The sequence below is a fragment of the Apium graveolens genome, chromosome 3 (assembly GCF_009905375.1).
Source record: "Apium graveolens cultivar Ventura chromosome 3, ASM990537v1, whole genome shotgun sequence".
Lineage (NCBI taxonomy): Eukaryota > Viridiplantae > Streptophyta > Magnoliopsida > Apiales > Apiaceae > Apium > Apium graveolens.
This window is the reverse complement of record NC_133649.1, coordinates 12,774,701-12,781,939: the sequence shown is the minus strand read 5'-3', so window position 1 is coordinate 12,781,939 and position 7,239 is coordinate 12,774,701. Positions and strand designations below refer to the sequence as shown.

The 7,239-nt window shown below is 31.3% G+C and overlaps 1 long non-coding RNA gene across 2 annotated transcripts; it reads left to right on the top strand.

Annotated features, from left to right (window-relative positions):
- Window positions 1-367: 367 nt before the first annotated feature.
- Window positions 368-2,790, top strand: LOC141711721 (uncharacterized). Of its 2 annotated transcripts, XR_012571438.1 has the most exons (4): window positions 368-1,676; window positions 1,872-1,964; window positions 2,095-2,205; window positions 2,288-2,790. It is a non-coding gene; the product is annotated as an uncharacterized LOC141711721 (long non-coding RNA). The 2 variants fall into 2 exon arrangements; XR_012571437.1 differs by having other exon boundaries at window positions 368-1,964.
- Window positions 2,791-7,239: the final 4,449 nt, after the last annotated feature.

The window sequence follows — 7,239 nt, the reverse complement described above, 5'->3', positions numbered from 1 at the left end:
AAATGACATTGTTATAAAATGATGTTATGGTTATAAAATGGTATCTTTATTTATATTTTTAAATTATTTTTTCTATATTTGTATTTCATGCTTTTATTTATCTTTTAATTGGTTTTTTTTGTTATAAGCATGTGGAGTTATGTTATAGTGATGTGATTAATAAAATAACTATATTTTAGTTATGAAATTAAATTATAAATCCTGACTATCAAATCATCTCACGTACCATTTTAAGCGGGCTTACACATGAAATTACCTTATAAACCCTAATTATCAAATCATCTCACATACCATTTTATGTGGCTTACACTAATTATATATACTATATAATATAATGATGAAGTGACCCTGGACTACATTAGCTTAGGTGTCTAGGTGGACCGGACACTGGGGTCCCTTAAATTTTGAAAGAGTCACTCACAAGGGTGCTCTGAAAGACGCGCCCATCTCAATAAAATTACAAATTCCTAAAATCCCAAAATAGCTAAAGCTCAATTAGGGCTTTTTTTGTTCACAGTTAAAAGAAATGATTTTTACAGGTAAATTATTATATGGAGTTGCTTTGGAGCCTCTTCTATTTACACCCTGGTAAGAAAATCAACACTTTTATTCAATTTCAATATTTTCAGTAATTTTCTTAAAGATTGTTACTTTTTACTTCCATGTTTTTGGGTTTGAATTTGATTAAGCTCAGTGTAATTTTTAATGTTTTATGCTGCATTTTTTGTCTTTTATATTTAATATCTGTTGTGCTGATTGATGTAAGTTTTAAATTTAGGGTGAAAAGCAATGGTGTTATGAGGTGTTTGAAAGTTAGAAACTTTGGTTCATGGATTCCTGTTAGGTGCATTCCTAAGAATTCTCCGAAACCTCGATTACCTTTAGCTCCTAACCCACCCTAGTATGATTTTGAGTAGCAGAATAAGCTATGTTACTCGGACTCTTCATTTTACCTCCGAGTACCCGTGTCGGACACTCGACACTTACATGGACACTCGGACTCAAACACTTATTTTAAGCCAAAAACATGTATATTTTTCAAAATGTTGCCGAGTCCGATACCTGGACACGTGTTCATGTCGGACACTTCTAGCCGAGTCCGAGTAACATAGAGAATAAGCACACTTGTTTAGACCTAAATGTGGGTAGGACCAAAAGTTCGAATAGTAAAGGGGGTTTCAGAAAGAGATTTGCACCAAAGAAACCTCCCAAACCTGAAATTTCGAGAAGTTTGGTTACACCTGTAAATGACTTTCATCACATATCTAGGCACGGAAGTTTAGAGTCGGATGTATTAAGTCTAGAGTCACTGGATGGTGGAAATATAATGGTGAGAAGCTTCGGTAGTTTGGACTTAATGATGAAACAGGTGAATTCCCTCGGGCTAAATTAACTTTTAAAATTTTATTTTATATATATATTGAACTATCTAGGAAGTTGTACGCTTACTACTCTGAATTTGAGGGGCTTAAACATACAATAAAATGTATGTACTGAGTCTGAGATACTTTGTGAATACATAGAAGTGGATGAAGAACTTGGTGACTTTGATAGTCCGGAAGATACAGAGTTGGTACATGAAAATACAGGGAAAGAAGCTAGTTGGAAATTTTGTTTCAGTACAGCAAAAGTAACCAAGATGCGGAGAATTTGGCAGTTGGATTCCTTTCCAGGAGGTTAGGGTATTCTGAAGAGCCTATTTAACTTAACGCAGCCCTAGAATGATAGTTTCTGCATAGTTTGTTGTTTTGCCACTCTGAAATGGGAAATATGCACTATTATTAGTTACGAAGTCTAAATGTTTATTTTAATTTATATATTCTCATGTTAATTCTTTATTTGTTATCTTTGTCATGCTTCTTTATCTACAGAGCATTAACAATGGTTGAGCTTAGAAAGAAATTGATTGCAAACAGATATCCTCTTCATGTTGTCGATGGAATGATAACTAAATTCCAGATCAGGTGGGTAGCAAATGTTAATATACAACTTTTTATGTTATTTGGCCACCAACTTTTGATCTCCAGGGAAGAGGGAGGTGATTACTGCTTGACGAACTTTGTCTGTTTTGGCTATCGGTTGTTTACTTGTTAGTTTCTTCTGCACATGGTTTACCAAGCATCCTGATTGACAAACTCGTGCCAGAGAAGAAGTTGGGGAGTCATGGCACGCCTGATTTTTGACAACCTGAACCAACTCAAAGTTGTAAGTAGTAACATTTCTATCACCATATACACAAAATTTTGATACAAATTCAGATGTGAATTGTTACGTTAATTATGAGCAGGTGACTGATTTTGCACGAGGTTTTAAGATTATATCCACCGGGAGATTTACTGACTCGAATGGTAGACGAGGAGACTACATTAGGAGGACTAACCTTACCTGCGGGAGCGGAAATTTCTCTGCCGATCTTGCTTCTTAACTGTATGACCAAAAATTTTTGGGTGAGGACGCACACGAGTTTAATCCAGAAAGATTTGCAGCAGGAGTGCCCATTGCAACAAAAAATAATCTGGCAGCATATTTTCCATTCGGATATGGACCAAGAATATGTATTGGACAAAATTTCGCAATGCTGGAAGCTAAACTAGCTCTTGCTACCATTTTACAACACTTCTCATTCGAGCTTTCCCCCTCCTACATCCATGCCCCGACTGCGTCGTAACTCTTCAACCACTAACAACAATGCTGAATGAATGTTAAATACCGTGCCCGTTTCGAAAATCTTTTAAAATAAGTAAAATACATAAGTAATTTATAGTGATAAGTAGGTGAAATACTTATAAGTAGGTGTAATTTATAGTAATTTATAAGTGTTTGGATAATTACTTATATGTCACATTTCTTTTTACTTAAATGAAGTAAAATTAATAATTTTAAAATACAAATATCTTAATTCGTAAATTTTAAATTTAAATAACATTTACAAACATATATTTCAAAATTAAAATTTATAAAATAACAAAAAATCTAAATAAGTTAAGAAAAAATATGGCATCACTAGTATTCAACTTATCAGTTTATAAATTTTAAATTCAGCTTATAAATTGGGTCGACAAACACTCGTCAATAAATATTTGCAGGCTTATAAGTCAATAAGTCACTTATTTAACATCACCTAAACGGGCCAGTCTTAAACTATAGTTAATATGATTTGGTCAAAAACTTATGCATTGTACGAGTAGAATAATAAACATCGTCGCAATATATTTTTAAAAAAATTGGCCGTTTTCACGACTTTTTTTTACATGTGGTGCGATCTATTTTCGAAAAATCTATCATGATCACACAAATATAACTTTATTTGATAAAAAATTCTCAATTTACCATTTGTCTTCCTTATATAACAAATCTATACTATATATATCTATACTATACTATAATAGCCGGAATAGAGATAATTTGGTTCAACGGTTTGGTTCAACGATAATTTCCTAATTTTGATTATTACAAAAATAGATAAATAGTGTTATATATCTAATAAACTACTAAATTATTAAACTACTACTAAATATATAAAGTATTATATATCTGCTAAACTACTAGAAATAGTCTATTTATTCTACTAAATTACGACCACATGTTATTTTATTATTTTTATTATAAATTTATAATCATTATATATTTATATAAATATTTTAAAAATATAATATAACTGGATAAATAAAAATTTAAAATATTGATGAGAACCCTTACATCGCACGAGATTTATGCTAGTATATTATAATAACTGGAATGGGGTATAATTTGGTTTAACGATTATTCCCTAATTTTGGTTATTAAAAAAATAAATAAATAGTGTTATATATCTGCTAAACTACTAATTTGTTAAATTACTAAACATAGTCTACTGATCCTACTAAACTACGACCACAACATATCTTATTATTAAAAAATAAATAAATAGTGTTATATATTTCGCTAAACTACTAAATTGTTAAACCATTAAACGGAGTCTACTTATTCTATTAAAATAATTCTATTATTTTTATTATAAATTTATATGTATTACATATTTACAAAAATATTTTAAAAATTAGAATATGATAGGATAATTTTAAAAAAAAATATTAACGGAAACACATGCATCACACGGGATTTAAGCTAGTGTATGGAATATTGTGATCTTATATTACAGGTAATTCTAAAAAGAAGTATTTAAATATATATTTTTTAACTGAGTTAAGTTGCATGAAGTCGATTATTTTATTAAAGTACATGGAGTCATTCCAAATATATTCTGCAAGAAAAATATAGCTTAAAATATTGCAAAATATATTATTTTTTGGAATTATGTTCTAAAAACATCACTATTTTATTAAAAATCTTGCAAATTTAATATGTTTTACAAGTAAAACATTGCAAAATATATTATTCTACAAAATATGCATAGTTTGCAAAATATAAATTTTATTTTGCAGAACATACATGTTTAGTTGCATAACATACATATTATACTTGTAAATGTATGAGATTTGCATAATTTTATTGAAATAATGATATTTGTGAAACATGTCTCGTAAAATTATATATTTTACGAGATATTTTATTTACAGATTGACTCCGAGAACTCCAATAAAAAAATGTATAACACAGTAAGTTTGCTCTTCCCTCATCTTTAATAAGCACTAAGAGCCACTTTATGTTGCAGATTTTTTTTTCTGTTGTTATTATTATTTAATTTAATACTTGTCGCACAATATTCACACCTAGGCATGCGAAATTATGAATACTACATATACTATTTTTCTTTTTTGAGAAAAATACTATATATACTATTAATTTTAACTTCTTTATCACCGTAGTAGCAACATAAAGGCAGTAATCATGATCGCATCAGGTCTCCTCTTTACCCCAATCTGGGATGCAACTCCAGGTTCGAACCCTGGCTACGGTTTTTTATCTTCTCTGAAAAAATACATTGAAAATTTAATACACCCAAAATGATTTTGACAGGTAAATTAGTAAATGACTTTGGTGCCCGTTTGGACGATGTGATAGGCGAATGCAAGTTATTCTACTTTTATGGCCAGGAAAACCCCTCCAATGTCCTTGTATGGACATTAATTTACTCTCCAAGCATCCAGATGGGAAGGGAGTCACGGCACCCCTGATTTTGACAATCTTAACCCACTCAAAGTTGCAAGTAGTAACTCTTCTTCACCATATGCACAAAATATTCATACGATTAGAACTCAATTGTTACTGTCGGAGCAAGACCCTTACTGGATATTATATTAATATTAATATTATGTCAATGAATTAATTACTATAAAAATTCAAGCTCTTTGGGAAAGATCTTTACTAAAAGCATCTCCAAAAAATTCCTAAATTAGCTCATAAATTAAAATTTGAGGAGAATGTAATGAAAAATGAACTCCAACAAGCTTTTTAAGCTTCTTCAAACATTTAGGAGTGCCAATATCCTACTCAAACTTAAGAGTCTCTCTCCTCTCTCTATTCTATTTTTTTATTAATATACATAGCTACATTTCAACTTTCTACCATTATTGCATTTCTCTTTAAAAATATGTAAATACATTTAATAATAAAAAATAACTTAAGAGGCATAACTAAAGATATTGTTGGAGATGATGAGTTATTTTGTATCTTAAATCCTTAAGAGCCAATTAATTATATTATTTTTAGCCAAAATTTTAAGAGATTGTTGAAGTTGCTCTAAGTAATTATGTTAATATTCTAACAGTTACGTTAATTTTGTGCATGTGACTATGATCTTGCACGAAGTTTTAATATTATATATCCACTACTGATTCAGAAGGTACGTGAGGAGACTACGTTAGGAGAACTAACCTTAACCTTACTTGCTGGAGCAGAAATTTCTCTGCCGATCTGGTTAGATATTTTAGTGTAATTGGTTTAACTAGTTGACCAATGTGATTGTAATATTTCATCAAACAAGTCGGGAGAGTGCAGAGTGCATGCTTGTTTGAGTTTATTATGATTTTCGGTATTGGCAGGGGTTGATGTTAATGTGAAAAGACATGTCTTTTAGACACAACCGCATACCTCAAAGGACGTGTCTTGGGACATGTATTTTGGACATGTATGGATGTTTCTTAGTACATGTCTTTTGGACATGTATGGACGTGTCTTAGAACATGTCTTTTGGACACCTATATAATACTTGCAATAGATTTGGTCATCTATATAGAAAAAAAACAAAAGGTTGGTTGTTGAATTCACACAAAATACATCATTCTCTTTCTTATATTCTGATTTTATCCGGTTGAAAAGTTTGGATAACCACCAAATTGTTTCAATCTGAAATTGTTTGTCAAGACTTCAGAATAATCCAAGTTATCCTCAACTTTTCTACAACAAAGATTGAAACAAATTTATTTTCTGAAGATGGCGAACAACGAATCTGTAAAAGACATGACTAGCAAGTTTGCAAAACTAGACAAGTTTGAGGGACATGACTTTAGAAGATGGCAAAAGAAGATGCATTTCTTGTTAACCACATTAAAAGTTGTGTACGTTTTGAGTACTCCAATGCCAGAAATGATTGAGGAGGAAACTGTAGAACAGATTAGAAGACGCTGCAAATGGGAGAATGATTCTCTTTTTGATATATACCAAAATGTTGAGTCTGCAAAAGAATTGTGGGATTCCCTTGAATCCAAGTACATGGCTGAAGATGCTTCTAGCAAAAAGTTTCTGGTTAGTAATTTTATTAACTATAAAATGGTTAATACTAGACCGGTCATGGAACAGTATAATGAACTGTTAAGGATTTTGGGACAGTTTGTTCAACACGGCATGAAAATGGATGAATCCATTTCGGTTTCTAGTGTTATAGAAAAACTGCCACCCTCGTGGAAAGATATCAAACACACCCTGAAACATAATAAGGAAGAGATGACTTTGGTTGAACTTGGAAGTCACTTCAGAATTGAAGAGGCTTTAAGGGCTCAAGAAATTGAGAATAATCCTAAGGGAAAAAATCAAGTCGGTAACTCTTCTGTAAATATGGTTGAAGATGGTGGATCTTCTAAGAATTCTAACAAAGACAATGGTAAGAAGAGGAAGTTTAAAGGAAATAACAATACCTCTTCCAACAAGAAACCAAAATTGGCATGTTGGAAGTGTGGCAAACCTGGTCATTTCAAGAAGGATTGTCGGGTTGGTAAAGGCAAGCATAACGCTGGTCCAAGTGGATCTAAGGATCCAGAAAAGCAACAAGGTCAGATTTTAGTACAAAATTATAATTCT